Source organism: Wyeomyia smithii, chromosome 1 (assembly GCF_029784165.1).
Source record: "Wyeomyia smithii strain HCP4-BCI-WySm-NY-G18 chromosome 1, ASM2978416v1, whole genome shotgun sequence".
In the NCBI taxonomy this organism is placed as follows: domain Eukaryota; kingdom Metazoa; phylum Arthropoda; class Insecta; order Diptera; family Culicidae; genus Wyeomyia; species Wyeomyia smithii.
Genome location: NC_073694.1, coordinates 183,571,565 through 183,588,018, shown reverse-complemented (window position 1 = coordinate 183,588,018; position 16,454 = coordinate 183,571,565). Strand labels below are relative to the sequence as shown.

Below are 16,454 nucleotides of genomic sequence, written 5' to 3'. Positions count from 1 at the left end.
AACGAATATTTAGACAATTTTCCAAAAGTCATAATTTGACAATTTTCTCTATCTGTTGTCAATATGTAGACGTATCGATTTATCAAAACGACTTCAGCTCGCTTCAAATGTTACTATTGATAAATTTTTGAAAAATGTAGTTTAGTAAGGCCCACAAATTTTCATTGGATTCTCAAAGTACGCTGGCAGCCCCTCAGTAGAGATGGTCGGGTTGAGCTTTTTTCAAGCCCGTACCCGACTTGTACCCGAATTTATTTTAGGTTGAAACCCGAACCCGAAATTTTTTTTTCGATCAAACCCGAACCCGAAAATTTTATTTTTGTGAAACCCGAACCCGACCTGAGCCCGAAACTGTAAAACCCAAACCCGACCCGAACCCTAGATTTTATTCAAAGGCGATTTTTCAAACCAATTTGAGGCTGTCCTGAAGCTTTGAGCCTCGAATGGTTAGTGATTTTTACAGTTGATATTTGATATCATTATCTTATAAATATGCTTGTTTGATAAAGTCGGGTTTTTGGTTTTCAAACCCAAACTCGACATTTTCAAACCCGAACCCGACCCGAACCTGAAAAGTTTTTTTCCACCAAACCCCTAAACCGACCCGTACCCGACACTTTCAAGAAATTTCAAACCCGAACCCGACGGGTACGGGTCTGGTTCGGGTTCCGGGTTTGAAAACCCGAAACCCGACCGCCTCTACCCCTCAGTCGAGTTGGATGTCAAAATTGAAAATTGATATTATTAAAAATGTCCAATTCATCAATACTGTCAGATGTCAAGAATGCCAACAATGATAAATTTCTTAAAAAAGACGAAAATGTCATACCATGAATAATTGCTAAAATACGGACGAAAATAAAGCTTTATCTGTTTGCTTCCTCATAGTTTAGCACTAAATATCTCCTCGAAATTTCTTTCTCGAAAAAGTTAATTGCACACAGTGAAAATAATTGTCTGCTCGTGTGCTCGCGCGCTGCTATGGACATTCTTCTTTCGACGGTTGCTTGATAATTGGAATAACTATCGCGTAGCAATCATAAAATGAAACGCAAGAAAGAAAAAAAAACGGATTTCGCCTTCAACGTTGGATCCTTTTTGGCAAGCACCCTAAACCGAAGCTGACAGGGAAAACGCTAATGATAATTGCATTTTTCGCCCCATCCCCAACTCCTCGCCACTCACCTCACCACATTCGCCGCTGATGTATGACAAAAATGGAACGACCAGCAGTAGTGGAGCAGCCCCGTCTGAAACATGAGTGGGAACCCCCAAACCCCAACCGAAGTGAATGATAGGGTATACACAATGCAAAAGGAAGAGCGGAAAAAGAGCTTCCGTAGGGCACCGAAAAAAATGTTCTACTATATAAATAATACAATATAGTGCACTAAAAATTCACCCATCGTCTTCCGGTTAACTTAAGGGGTTATATACCTTTTTAGTTTTCAAAAAACCGAAAAAAAAATTATTGTATTATCTTCAAATACAACATCTTGAGAACATTTTCACAAATTTTCATAAAGATCTGAGCAATAGGAAGAAAGTTAGAGCGATTTGCAGCGCGCCTCGCCACGGCCGCATAAGCTTAACTTGAAACTTTACACGCGATTATCTCGGAATAGTATTTTCCGAAAAATGACTTTGCCGTGATCCTGATTGCGGGAAAACTATTGAGCCGATTTCCTTCATCTTTTTTTTTTAATTTTCGTTATTAAATTCGCCGGTCCTTGAACGATCGCTTTTCGAAACATACAGTAACATTTTGCCGCAAAAAATTTTTTAATGTAATTTTTTGCGCTCAAAACGTGCATTTTTTGGGTAAAACGTTCCCATTTGCACTGAAAACAAAATACTCATGAAAGCGATCGTTCAAGGACCCGGCACACTTCTAAACTGATGAAATAATATGAGTTTTTTGATTTCGGTTGACCCGCTGAGTCTCTATCAGGATCACCGCAAGCCTCTGCAAAAAAAGCGTTTCGGAGAAACGGCCATTACTCCAGTAATAATTGGTATATCTCAAAATCAAACGTATTTTTTGTTGTTGATAAACTGTACTTTCAGAAAAATGCCCCTTTGATGCAATGAAAATGGTGCTATGCACTTTAAAATAGATTCAAACTTCCCTCATTTTTCTCGACCAAAAAGGTATATAACCCCTTAAGTGGAAAAAGAGTCCACTGTCTTCTACTTCTAAGACATGCGCTTTATATTTAAACATGGTTATTTTGAATTCTAGAAAAATTGATAATTAACTGTAGTAGTCGTACAGCTTTTTGCACTCACAAACAGGCCACACAATTCCATGAAACCAAGGACAGATTACTCGAGAGGGGTGGAAGGCGAAGAAACATCTAAAGTTCTATAAAATGTAATGTGAATAATTTTTCTTTCAGCATTTTTGTCGTTGTTCACATTGGGGTAAATGAGACGTGGGATGGTTTTTACTCCCAGCATACTGCGATCAGGATGTGTGGTTGCTACTGGTACCCGAAGTGAAGGGGGTTGATATTTTACCACTCACTCACAACGACGTGCTCTTCTCTCCGTAGCTAGTAGGTAGATATTTTTCTTCCGATTCGCTGCTGGGTTAGCACTTTTACACTTTTTACAAATTTTCCGTTGGGTTTTCTGCACTTTCAGGTTGGTGTGAAAATTTTGCCGTAACGTTGGAATGACTGCAAAAAAAAGAAGAGACAAAACAAAAAAGTTTCTCGTTAGTATCGTCGTAAGAAACTCCACAGCGATAGATTAATTCTGTTCGTCTCTGTCTATGGGTACAACTCGAAACAAACAACAGTCGTAAACACCGAACGCGACAATAAATCCAAAACACTTTGCCTGCCTTATCTGCAAACAAATTCCAAACTTGCCACTCTGCTGAGGGCTTTTTGCCTATAAACGAAAATCTCTCGCCCATTAGTAAAGGAGGAGGCGAGCAGGTGCTTTGTACGTTGTACAACCCGAAAAAAACCCAACCACCTTGATTTGCGGCCACAAACCGGTAGCCACACCCCTCCCCAGTTCCCCCTTGCCAACGGCTTTGCCTAACCCATAAATCGTTTGCCATCGGCCATCTTGGAGAAGTCGTGTTGTTGTTATTTTTTTCTGTATTCTTCGGATCTCAATTATCTGGCTGCGCTGATCGAAACGAACACACCGATAAATCTGGCAATCCTGCTCGCGTGATCGGCTTTGACGTTTGACAGCCAGTGCAGCCGTGCGCAAGCGGCACTGGTTGTGCGATCGGATCGGATCGGACGTGGACTGCTGCAACCTGCAAGTGCATCTCTCTGTCCAGTTCCTGATGCAATCGGTTTTCGATGGATGGAGGGAAACGGTGTGTGGGGGGGGGGGGGGGCACTGCATTACTGCATTAGAATGTAACCGGCAGCGTGTGTGGCGTGTGTGTGTCAGTGTGTGGAAGAGCAGGCCAGTAAAAAGCTGCTGCTGCTGCTGCTGCTGCTGTGGGGCTCACTACCTAGTGAACATTTGACATTGACTTAAATGTGCAAATGGGTGGATTTTTTTTCCACTGCATCTAGATGGCGCGCGAGCATGGATTTGGTCAAGACATTGCTACTGAATGGAACGGTGGCAGGGATGGGGGGCATGTTAAACCAGGTCCGGTAGCTAACTATTTTGTTTTCCGTTGCAGTTGCGGAGCGCGCTTGAAAACTGAAAAACAAATGAAGGCGAAATATTTATATATGGTAAAATCGAAAATAGCTAGAATCGTCGATGAAGAGGTGACGGGCAGTGGAGAAGCTCGCGGCTTATGGTTTGTTCGATGCCGTGACGGTTGGCTGCTGGCTATTAGGCAGTAGGCGCTGCTGCTGTAGGGTGCCGCTTTCAGGTGCATTCGATTCAAACCGCGTTGCTAAGTAGCTCGCGTGGTCAGTTTCGAACCAATTATCTTCTCGGAGTAAATTTTGACATTGCAGTGCGGTACACCCGGCTTGTGATGCAATTGTTTTTTTCCCCTTATTTGTAGAATCGCCTGCTTTGACGAACAAAAAATATGCAAACGTGGTGAGGTTTTTGAATGTCATTTTTGGGGTATTTTTATGATTGTTTTATGACTTTTCTGATTACATTTGATAATTATATTTAATGAAAACCAAAAACCAAAGAATTTAACTACTGATAGGAATATTCAATTTACGAATGAACAGAATCTTCAATTAATTCTCTTACTGAGGATGCAGCATTTTTTATATTTTTTCAATTATTATGTAATTGTGAATTTTGATTTAAAAATAGACTTTGGTTTGGTTTGACTCAGTGTTAGATCGAGAGTTAAGAATTATACTACTGCGCTGTGGTCTAAAAGGGCAACAAATGAAGCTTAGTTTTTTTATCAATCATGATGTCTGCGGAACAATTGCTTGTATGAATGGCCCAGGCATGCCAATGGTAAAGTCTTTTATTTACTGTCTTCTAATGATGTGTTTGTTGTTGCTATTTGTTCGTGATACCTATTCTCACTGGCAGTCCAAGAGTCACATTGAGAATGTATTGGCAACAGAGCATCACAAAAGAAAACGAAATATGTACTTCGTATGTCGAATCGGCATAATTTGGAGGATGCCTTCGGGGTGTCGAATGTAGAAAAGAAAAGAAGTTGTTTTTTATACAGACGTTCGTTTCCGCACTACACAAACAGCGCGTTTCGGTAACAGCCCGAATCCACCGGAGACATTTTCCCTCTCTTTTTTTAGTTGCCTATGATGGATGTCGGGTGACGGCTGTTCAAAAAGGCTGTGGGAAGGAGAAGCGTAAGGACTGCTCGGCAACTCACCGACAGCCTTCGGGCAAAGAAAAGCAAACTCTGATTGTCGTATGAGAGTTCGACTGTTGGGAATTGTACGATGGTTGGTTATAATTTCGGCTGAGCAGTCTTGAATAAGTAGAACGATCTGGTTTTTTACTGTCCGACGTTTCGTCACTGATCAGTGACTTCTTCAGGGGAAACTGTTGGTGTTTATTAGCGATTAGTGTCTGTTTTAATTCTTAAATTTGTTAACATTTGGTAAGAGTTTAGCTAGTTGTCTGTGGTTGAGTTGTCTGTGATTAGTTCCTTCTCTGTCCCTGTCTTTCGAATCTCACCACAAGCAATACAGATATACCCCCCCCCCCCCCTGAATCCCAACTACTCCCCACAACGTTACCATCCGTCATCGCAATAGGCAAAGAACATAGCAAAGAAATTTGTAAGTTTGTTTAAAATATTTATTTGTACCACAGACTTTTATGAACACCAATTTTGTAGAATGTACCCCGAACCGCCCCAATTAATGTTACGATAAGCTCTAAAAAGCATCCAGACAAGGAACGAATAAGAATTATGTAAATTTATGTTATACAACTCAACCAAAGACAACTAGCCAAACTCTTACCAATTGTTAACAAATTTAAGAATTAAAACAGACACTAATCGCTAATAAACACCAACAGTTTCCCCTGAAGATGTCACTGATCAGTGACGGAACGTCGGACAGTAAAAAACCAGATCGTTCTACTTATTCAAGACTGCTCAGCCGGAATTATAACCAACCATCGTGAAAAGCAAACTCGGCAATAGAGCGGCTGTGCACTGAAGGAGGTGTGTATCACATACCGAATGTTATATGCAACCATACATGCTATCGTCGACATGGGAATAAGGTGAACAGCAAAGAAAAAAAAAGGTTCGTGTATGGGTAACTAGACGGCAATTATAGTCGCAATATATTTTATCTGTCGGGTGTCTTTGTTTTGCCAATACCAACGCTGTCATAGAGGGACGCTCTCGGATGTCATCAAAAAAATGTCATCGCTCGGTACATTTTTTCCCCTGGAATGGCCTGCATAATTTCAAAGTGTTAAAAGTTAATTAAAGCTTTCTGTCATAGGAATGAACCAAACTTTTTTTTGTGTTAAGAGATAGAGAAATAGTTAATTCAGGAAAGTTTTAGAAAATGCAGCAATATAAAATAGAGTTATAGAGTATTTTTATGAAAGTTACTTCAATTGCGATGGTTGGACTATCGGGTGTCGACGGTCAAAGGAGTCGACAAGCAAAGAAGTGGCCGAGAAATGTTTGTCCCAAAAAATTGATTTTAGAGCCGTACTGTCTTCAGCAAAGTGGATTCAATAATTCTCCTTTTTATAGAAGTTGCAATTTTGTGATTAATCCGCCTAAAATTGAGAATCTATTTTACTTTTTTGATTTTTACATATAATATTTTTTTTGTTCGGTAAAGTTGTAGCACATTCTATAAAAAACAACTTTGTCGAAGACATCATACTTCTATTTGCCTATTTAAATGGACTTTTGTAGAGTTTTCTTTAAATTGCCACTACAAATCCTTTTTTCAATGTTCAACAGTTTTTAAATTTTTTCAATGTTCAACAATGTTGTTTGATAATTTTTATTCAAACAATGTACTAATTTGCTAACAGATATCTTCAAAATCTGCAAATATCTGCAGCCAATACCATTTCTATATCAAAGTTTCAGTAAAACATCATTCAATTCAGATATAGGCATTTGTCTCACGCTGTCTCTTGCATTCTCTCTGTGTAGACTTCGGTAAGAATATTAGTTCATTATTTTAATAAAATTTTTAAAAAACTTGTGAACTTGTGTGTTTTATTATAGTTAACAACATTGTAGAACACTGAAAAATGTTTGAAATACACAATAAAAAGTTATGTCGAAAAAATGCCCCCAAAATGGCATTCTAAAGAAAACTTCATAAACAGCTCGTTTGAACAGGCAGATAGAAGTATGATGTCTTCGACAAAGTTGTTTCTTATAGAATGTGCTACAGCTTTGCCGAACAAAGTAAATTTTAGTATGCAGGAATACAAAAAGTAAAATTCGTTTCTCACTTTTAAGTGGATTAATCACAAAATTGCAACTTTTATAAAATGGAGAATAAAATACAGAACATCTTTGCTGAAGACGCTGCGGCTCCAAAATCTTTTTTTGTTTTAAGTAAAAAGTAATTAGTGTGAATAAGTGCATTATTTTAGTATAAATCGTCTATAACCAAAGAAATATTTGAGATAAAAATAAACTTTCTTCAAAGAAATTGTTTGTTTCATAATAGCAAACAATAATGTAAAAGATTGGAAAATTGTTAAAAATCACTTTAAAAAGCTTTATTTTTTCCATAATTGTTTTTTCAGGGGTAATCTTTAGATGACACTATAAAAGTCCCTTTGATTTTTATATACAGAAATGAAAATAATTAAAATTCTTTGCTCACTGTTAAGTTGATAAATCACAAAATTGCAACTTTTATAATAAATAGAATAGTAATAGTTGATGGAACAACTTTACTGAAGCCACTGCGTCTCTGAAATCAATTTTTCGGGTCAAAATAATTTCGATCATATTTTTCTTGCTTTGGAACCTGAAACATTCTTCAATAGGTACTCATTTGGTTCAAGCGTCATCATTGTTAAAAAGTTGTTGAAACGGAATTATTTTTCATAACTTTAGTGATCATCGAACTCGCTTTTTGTTCGGGATGTTTAGTGTTGTATGTGGCCCCGCCTTTTCTGCAAGTTATCTGATTACCCCAGTTTCGCAAGACGCAAATGTACTAGGAATCAACGAAACATAAATCCTATTTCGTGTTAGAAAACAGTAGAACTGGACCGATAGAGCTCTCAGTTAAGCAACAAAATAACATGTTGTATCATGTTGCAGATGAACATTTCCATGCAACATGGGAAATATTAATTGTATATTTTTATTTGTGACTTAAAATTGTAAATAACGACTTTGTCATACCGAAAAAAATATCTGACAAAGCTTAGCAAACCAATAAAAAATATTTGAATTTTTGTAATGAGGTCTAAAATTATTTGATTGATTCATGAAGTAGAAATAAAATAAATAAAAACAAAAAAACAAGAAAGGTTCTGCAAACGAAAAAAAAAAACGATTTGTTGTTTAGGGTTGAAGGTAAACAAATTTATATACACTGATCAAAATTTTTCTCTAGGTTTCAATGCAATTATATAAAAATAACTATAATTATTTCATTAATTTTTTTTTTGCAAGAAAAGTATTTTCTGACTTCAAAAGCGTGAATCAAAATAACAAAACATTTCTGTACAATAAACAACAACAAGGAATCTTTTCCGATTCGGGACTGGTCGACAAAAGCGAAAAAATTCTGCCCTGAACTTTAAATAGTTGTCCTAAAAATATATAGCTTTTCAACCATTTCACAGTGATTTAAGACGGCGGAAAACGTAATAGTCAGCCATTTAAATGTTATAGTGTATTCGAAAAAGTTTTTGTAGATCTCAAGAGGTATCTTTTGACGTAAATAAATTTTCGAATAATTCACCTAAAAGTGAGATAAAAATTTTATATTTTAATTACTTGTCAAATCAAGTCAAAGTCTTCTGCAAAGTTGTAGATAACCTTAATGTAGAAAAACTTTGCTGAAGACTTTTTGGTTCTATCTCTTGAAAATCGATCACATACGATAGTTTTATACACAGTCATTCTTAAAATTACTTAACATAAAAAAATACCAAATAACTTTTTGTGATGTGATTCTGTAAAATGTTCCTAAAATTACTAAAAATCAAAAAATATCAAATAACTGTCTGTTCTAGCCTACTATGTAAAAAAGGGCACTTAATTTCAAAAATATCATAAACCCTATGAAAAAGTTGAAATTTTGCTGAAGGTATGTTTGACGGAATGATGTATTTTTTAGAAATAAATATATGTCTAGAACATAGCAGGCCTCTAAAATCGCACCAGAAAAAGTTATTTTTTTAATGTTAAGTAATTTTAAAAATGTCTGTATATAAAACTACTCGTACGTGGTCGATTTTCAAGAGATAGAACCAAACTTGGCAAAGTTTTTTTTGCATAAGATTAGCTACAACTTTGCTGAAGACTTCGTTTTGATTTGATAAGTAATTAAAAAAATTACCTCACTCTTAGGTGAAATAATTAAAAATTTATTTACGTCAAAAAATACCTCGTAAAATCTTCAAAAACTTTATCGAATACACTATAACATTTAAATGGCATTTTTATACTGAAAAGGCTGACGATCACATTTTCCGCGTTAAGTTAGATTTTTTAAAATAAATCATTTTGATCTTAATTTTTTTTTGTTTTTCTTAAAAAAATCTTGATACATAGTATAATTTTTTTTCTCGGAAGGACAGAATTGTTATCAACAACTTCACCGAAGACGTCATACCGATCAAACAAACCGTTTTGGCTCTAAAATTATTTGTAATCATCGGTATCTTTTTACAGAAGCCCTTTTCAAAAATAAGTCGTGATTCGAATAAAAAAACTGATGGTACAAAAGGACATCTCTAGCCTTTAGAAACATATGTGAAATTCCAACCAGATCAAAAATGGTCTATTAGATCAATAATGGTCGATTAGATATTTCGGAATTAACGCGGGTTTCTACGCGCTACGTATCCTCCGTGTAAAAAAAAAAACTTTAATGTATTTTAAAAATACGTGACATTTTGAACATATTCTAATTTTTTTTTTACAAAGATTTTTGACACTTCTATCATGATTTTTTTTTAGTGAAGTTCCTTAAAAATTGGGCAACCGTTTTATGTTTCTGAAAAAAAGGCACCGTGAAACAGTTTTTTTTTAACATAAAAATATTAAAAAAATCTGAAAATAATTATTCAAATAGGTTATATGTCAACAATTTTGTTTTTCATAGACATTACAAAAGGTTATTCCATGTTCAATGGTCTTCATACATTTGTCTCTGCAAAGTTTAATATCCGATTGTTCGAGTTCCATATACAAAGTATCTTTGTCTGTATACGCCTTACTAATACAAACTTTGAAATAACTCATGCATTTGAATCACTGATTTCGAAAATCGCTGATTTTGCAAACTCAGTGCTCTGCCTCAACACTTCATCCCTGGGGCTTAACTGTCAACTTTTCAAAGGTTAGCTAGCTCAGGATCCGGCTATCAAATAATCTTTCTTTTGCGACGAACAGCAAGACAGTCCAGACGGCGCCGTTGACTAATAAAATAAAATTTCGTTAGTAATTTCAATTTTTGCTGAATTTAAAGCAACGCTGAAATGTTATACTTGGTAATTAAAAAACCCGAATTTTGTAAGTAAGAACTGTACCAATTAAGTACAGAGCAGCACCATGCTACGATAATCTGCCTCTCGAACTTTGTTTACGGATGCATATCCGCATGGCAAACAGTTCCAACATCCTTATTGTCTTTTTCATTCTCTTATACAGGTCGGACTCGATTATCCGGAGTATTTTATTTCTTCTGTATTTCTATAATGTACTTTTGTCTTCCGGGTCATTGGGAGTTTCGGGGTTGTTCAAAATTGTAACAACAATGCCCCGTTCTGTTTAGGTAGTTCATTTTTAGCAGTTTTCTCGTCGTTCCTTCAACCAATTCTTACTCAACAACCTCCAAAAGCAAGGTATTATGGTTTTTAGTTGCCGATGAGGACAACCACTATTGGTCAACCGGTTTCGGAACATATTTCTGTAATATAATGGCCATAATCAATGCAGTACTTAGAAACACAAGCCTGTTTCGGTGGTGTTCCGGATACTCCTGGATTATTAAACTAAAACTCATCAAGCGAAATCAATAACGATTTTAAATCCGCAAAGTAGCCATTAGTGGCCATATCGAGCGTCTAGGTCGTTATAGGTCACTTAAAAAACTAATAGAAAATAGAAAAAAAATCATGCGTGTTGTCAAAATCGAACAGGGTCTGTATATGTAACACCTCAATTCTTCTCAATATTTAGGATAATAAAACAGGTAAATACCTAAAACTGTGCCCGTGGTTCTGTGGTTAGCGATGTCGGTCGGCTAGCTCTCCCACACGGTTGTGATATCGGGTTCGATTCCCGATCAGGTCGAGGATCTTTTCGAGCTGGAAATTTTCTCGACTCAGCACTGGGGCACGGTGTATCGTTGTACTTATCCTACACATGCAAAATGGCGTTGTGGAGATGCAGGCCATAAAGCAAAGGACTGTGTGGAGTCTCCCAAGTGCATGGTATGTTCCGGGAAACGGGACGCCAAACACTTTATGGGAGGCCCCAGGTGCCCAGCCGGTAAGCCGGCTGCGAAACCACGGGCGTAAGGGTGACGCAACTGAACCTGAACCATTGCTTTGCGGCTCAGCAGCTGCTACACCAAGCAGCCACTGATTCGTTGTCGGACATCGCCGTCATATCGGATCCCTACCGCATCCCTCCCGGAAACGGTAATTGGGTTGCGGATAAGTCCAGTTTGGCGGCCATATGTACGACGAGCAAGTTCCCGGTTCAGGAGGTTGTCTCAACCTCAGAAGAAGGGTACGTAGTTGCTAAGGTAAACGGAGTGTTCTACTGCAGTTGCTATGCTCCGCCACGTTTGTCTACCGAAAGGTTCACCCAGATGGTCGACCTCCTATCCATGGAGCTAACGGGCCTAACGCCGTTGGTGGTGGCGGGCGACTTCAACGCTTGGGCTGTTGAGTGGGGAAGTCGCTTCACGAACCAGAGGGGCCAGATCCTGTTGGGGGCTTTTGCAAAGCTCAACCTAGATCTGGCCAACGTTGGGAACAAAAGTACATTTAGCAGAAATGGTGCGGAGTCGATCATCGACGTGACGTTCTCCAGCCCAGGACTGATCAAGAACTGGAGGGTAGACGATGGCTACACTAATAGCGACCACCAGGCGGTCTGTTATAGTGTAGACAACAACGAGAGGCGGCAAGCGACGGGTAGAGCCAACACTCCGACCGTTCGCGGGTGGAAGACATCGCACTTTGATGCCGAGGTATTCGAAGATGCAATGAGAAGGGAGCGCGAGGGGGGCAGTTGGCTCCGCCCGACTGCTGACCAACTAGTTGCTATGCTATCGCGGGCGTGCGACGCCACCATGCCTAGGACTCGCCAACCTAGGAATGGAAAGCCACCGGTTTACTGGTGGACGGACGCGATAGCCGACCTTCGCAGTGCGTGCCTCCGTGCAAGACGGAGGATGCAGCGTGCGCGAAACGAAGAAGAGAGGACAGAGCGCCGCGCAGCATTCAGTTCGGCAAGATCGATGCTAAAGAGTGCGATAAAGGCCAGCAAGAGGGCCTGCTTCGATAGGCTATGTGCGAGTGCCAATACAAATCCGTGGGGTGACGCCTACAGGATCGTAATGGCCAAGACTAAAGGCGCGCTGGCGCCTGCAGAGCGATCACCAGCGATGCTGGAGCGTATCATCGAGGGACTCTTTCCACGCCACGAGCCAAGTCCTTGGCCTCCGGCAGTCGAGTCTCACGTCCGACGTTCCAGTATCTCAGACATAGACCAGAGATGGTCGGCCAACCTGCCGAGCATCCAATCCGTGAGCGACGACAGCCGTGTCGAGGCAGGGGAGGAGGCAAGGGTTACGAATGAGGAACTCATCGTGATCGCCAAATCCCTAAAGGTGAGCAAGGCACCGGGACCGGATGGTATCCCTAACCTGGCGATCAGGCTGGCGATAAAAACGGCCCCCTGGCTGTTCAGGGCAGTCATGCAGAGGTGCCTGGATGACTGTCTCTTTCCGGACAGGTGGAAGCGGCAGAGACTGGTCTTATTGCCGAAGGCTGGGAAACCGCCAGGGGACCCATCGGCATATAGGCCTATCTGCCTGCTGGACACCGCGGGCAAGGTGCTTGAGAGGATCATCCTCAACAGACTGGTGAGGTACACGGAGGGTGTACACGGTCTGGCAAGTAACCAGTTCGGCTTCCGGAAGGGCAGGTCCACGCTGGACGCAATCTCTTCCGTCATCAAGACGGCGGAGGTAGCAATCCAGCGCAAGAGAAGGGGAATACGCTACTGCGCAATCGTCACGCTCGACGTGAAGAATGCGTTCAATAGTGCCAGTTGGGACTCCATAGCGCTCGCGCTCAGGAGCATCCATGTACCGGTGTCGCTGTACAAGATTCTGGAAAATTATTTCCAGAATCGAGTACTTGTTTACGACACGGAGGAGGGTCAGAAGTGCGTCCCAATTACCGCAGGAGTTCCGCAAGGTTCTATCCCGGGCCCGGTGTTGTGGAATGTCATGTATGACGGAGTGTTGAAACTCAAGCTCCCTGTAGGGGTTGTGATCGTCGGCTTTGCAGACGACATAACGCTGGAGGTTTACGGCGAGTCTATCGAGGAGGTCGAGTTGACGGCCGCGCACTGTATACGCAAGGTCTAGGACTGGATGCGCTCCAGGAAACTGGAGCTCGCGCATCATAAGACGGAGGTCACGGTTGTGAACAACCGTAAATCGGAGCAACAGGCGGTGGTCAGAGTCGGAGACTGCACCATCACCTCGAAGCGATCCCTGAAGCTCTTGGGGGTTATGGTGGACGACAAGCTCACGTTCGGGAGTCACGTCGACTATGCCTGTAAGAGGGCCTCATCGGCTATTGCAGCACTATCTCGTATGATGTCCAATAGCTCAGCGGTTTATGGCAGCAAGCGAAGACTTCTTGCCAGCGTGGTTTCGTCCATACTTAGGTATGGTGGGCCAGTGTGGTCCAGAGCGCTAGGTACTAACAGTTACCGTGGTAAACTGGAAAGTACCTACAGGCTCATGTGCCTGAGAGTTGCGAGTGCGTATCGTACGGTGTCATACGATGCAATCTGTGTCTTGTCCGGCATGATGCCTATCAGCATCGCCATCAAGGAGGACAGAGAGTGTTTCGACCAACGTGACACAAGGGGCATACGAGGTACCAGAAGGTCATTCTCGATGCTCCGCTGGCAGCGGGAATGGTCCAACTCCACAAAGGGCAGATGGACGCACCGACTCATACCGGAGATATCCGGCTGGGTCGGGAGACGACATGGTGAAGTGAACTTCCACCTGACACAAATCCTGTCAGGCCATGGTTGTTTCAGGCAATATCTGCACAGGTTCGGACACGCGGTGTCCCCCATGTGTCCCGAGTGTGTGGAGGAGGAGGAGACTGCTGAGCACGTCTTCTTCGTATGCCCCCGTTTCGTAAGAGCGAGGAGCAACATGATGGCTGTGAGCGGGCCTGGCACTACTCCGGACAATCTAGTCCGGAGGATGTGCGACGACCCAGACATCTGGAACGCGGTCTGTGCGGCCGCCTCTCAGATTGTTCTGGAGCTGCAACGTGTGTGGCGGGTCAACCACCAACACGCCAGTGGTAGCTAATTACCAGTCTCCAGGTAGTTAGCTAGGAGGTTATAAGAGTAAAGAGGGTGCATCACGCACAAAAGCCACTCCCCGACGTAATACTTAACCGTCGTTCCGGGAAGACCAGGGCTGGAGACTGGAGGGGTTTTAGTGGGTCGGGACAGGGATCAGTAGGTGTCTGGGCGAGTGTAACTACCCCAGCATCTCTCCCCTAGTCTCATCCCCACACCCTGAGTTCTCTTCTCAGGTGTCTGTTTGCAGATTTCCCCGCCACCTTTAAAAAAAAAAAAAAAAAAAAAAAAAAAAAAAACACATGCAAAATGTGCCAAAAACAAAAACAATATCGATAACGAATTCTCTCAACTAATCTAGTTGATCGAGACCGCATAAGCCCCCCAGGCTTGCGTGCGATATTGTTTTTTACCTAAATCAAATCAAATTCTATTATATTTTCTGGAAAATATTTCCTTTAATCTTTCGAAGCAAAAGCTGTCTTTCTAATGGTAGTTCTCATTTATTTCATTTGGTTTTTACATCTTCGAGATAATCAATATTACATAATTTATTATTACGTATATATGTTTAACAAACGCCGACAAATAGTCTAAAGACAAATTTCAATTTATTTCAACAACATACAACACCAACAATTTCAACAACGTACAACATACTATAATATGAAACTCACTGTTCTAAATGAAAGATATTGAAAATAAAAAAATAAAAAATGGCTCAATTATTCGGAGGATTCGATTATCCGGAGCGAAGTGTTTTTCAAAACTCCGGATAATCGAGTCCGACCTGTACCTCGACCGACTGACGATGTTCCGGCGAGAACTACCTGTTAACCCTAGATTTTAAGTTTCCTATTTGTTAATTTAGTTGAATAAAGTTTTCAGTCTAGTTTTGATGTCCAAAGTAGAAGCATGACACGGATCCAAGCTGAAGGAATTATAATTTACCTAAAACAAAATCTAAAAATAATAAAATTGTTTTTCATGCAGCTTAAAACTTGCTACACGCGAACATAACCTGTGCCTGCTAAAAGAACCGATCAGTCGGGAACAAAATCCAACTCGTAGAACACACGTCTTTAAAAAGAGTAATAATGAAAAAAAAAAAACGGCATCAGAGTGTGACACAATCGGATGATTGCTGTGCTTCAGTAAACTCATGCACGGGATACATCCCTTCAGAATTGTTGTAGCTGCGTACAACACGCATCCCAACTTGCATGCAAACCGCGAAGGCTATCCTCAAGGAGTTAGAAGAAAAGCGCAAGCATGTGTATGATAGGAAAGCAAATGACTGGTTGCCCATGTGGGGTGACCTAGTCTTGGTAAAAGCCGTCCGGATTGGAACAGGTCAGAAACTTAGTGGTTAAATTTCTAAGTAATGATACTGTTATTGAGAAAATGAATCGATTGGAGAAGGTTAATTTCAACCGGCTCAAACGTTCTAATGGGAGCAATTCCATAAAAATGTCCCAATTATAATATAGTTTTCAAATAGTCATTTTTGATTTAGCTAAAACTTTGCACAAGTCGTCTCATGGGCTAGAGCTATCGTTTTGTGCTGTTGATTTATTTTGTTTTTGAGTCACGACTAATTTGTGAGAAAGGTTCATGTAAAAATAGCATTGATTATCATAAATATTTTTAAAGCCAGAACGATTTGAACATGACCTTTTCGGTAAAGTTTTAGATAATAATTTTGTATTTTTAGAAAAATATACACCGTGAAAAACACTTAGTTTTTTAAATAACAATAAAATTATTTCAAAAAACTATAAGCAATGCAAAGCATTGGTGCTACATTCCGTATCGGAATTCGACCTGTTTTACTATACACAGACTTCGCAGCCGACTTTTAAGTGTAAAGGCCAATTGCGGGGCTAGCGCTACGATCCTAGTGACACTAACAGTCTCTCCCGAGCCGGGACTTGAACATACGACGACTGGCTTGTTAGGCCAGCATCGTACCTCGAGACCAGCTGAGAGATCAAACAACTATAAAGAGTTCAAATTTTTCGAAGACAAGAAAACAACTTTAGGCCAGAATGATTTGTTTCATAGGTATAATGTTTTCGGCGAAGTTGTAGACAGTTATTTTGTTTTTCAAAAAATTAAAAAAAAATAGACACCGTAAGAGAAAACAAAATGAGGAAAGAAACATTAAAATATGATTTTACGGTGAGGCGCCCTAATTCTGCGCGGCTCGTAATTCCACGCACTTAGTATCAAAATGTTGATGCTGTTTAGTAAAAAAGGA

At 40.3% G+C, this 16,454-nt stretch overlaps 1 protein-coding gene across 6 annotated transcripts in view; it reads right to left on the bottom strand.

Annotated features, from left to right (window-relative positions):
- LOC129720725 (mushroom body large-type Kenyon cell-specific protein 1) overlaps window positions 1-16,454 on the bottom strand; it is a 487,807-nt gene that overhangs the window by 325,146 nt on the left and 146,207 nt on the right. For 3 of the 6 annotated variants that reach the window (XM_055672428.1, XM_055672420.1, XM_055672411.1), the window contains one exon: window positions 2,528-2,681. The exons of 1 other annotated variant lie outside the window; for it this stretch is intronic. The gene's annotated coding sequence lies outside the window, so the exon portion shown is untranslated. Of the gene's footprint in view, window positions 1-2,520; window positions 2,682-16,454 lie in introns of all 6 variants that reach the window. 2 more of the 6 variants (XM_055672391.1, XM_055672401.1) reach the window with 2 other exon arrangements.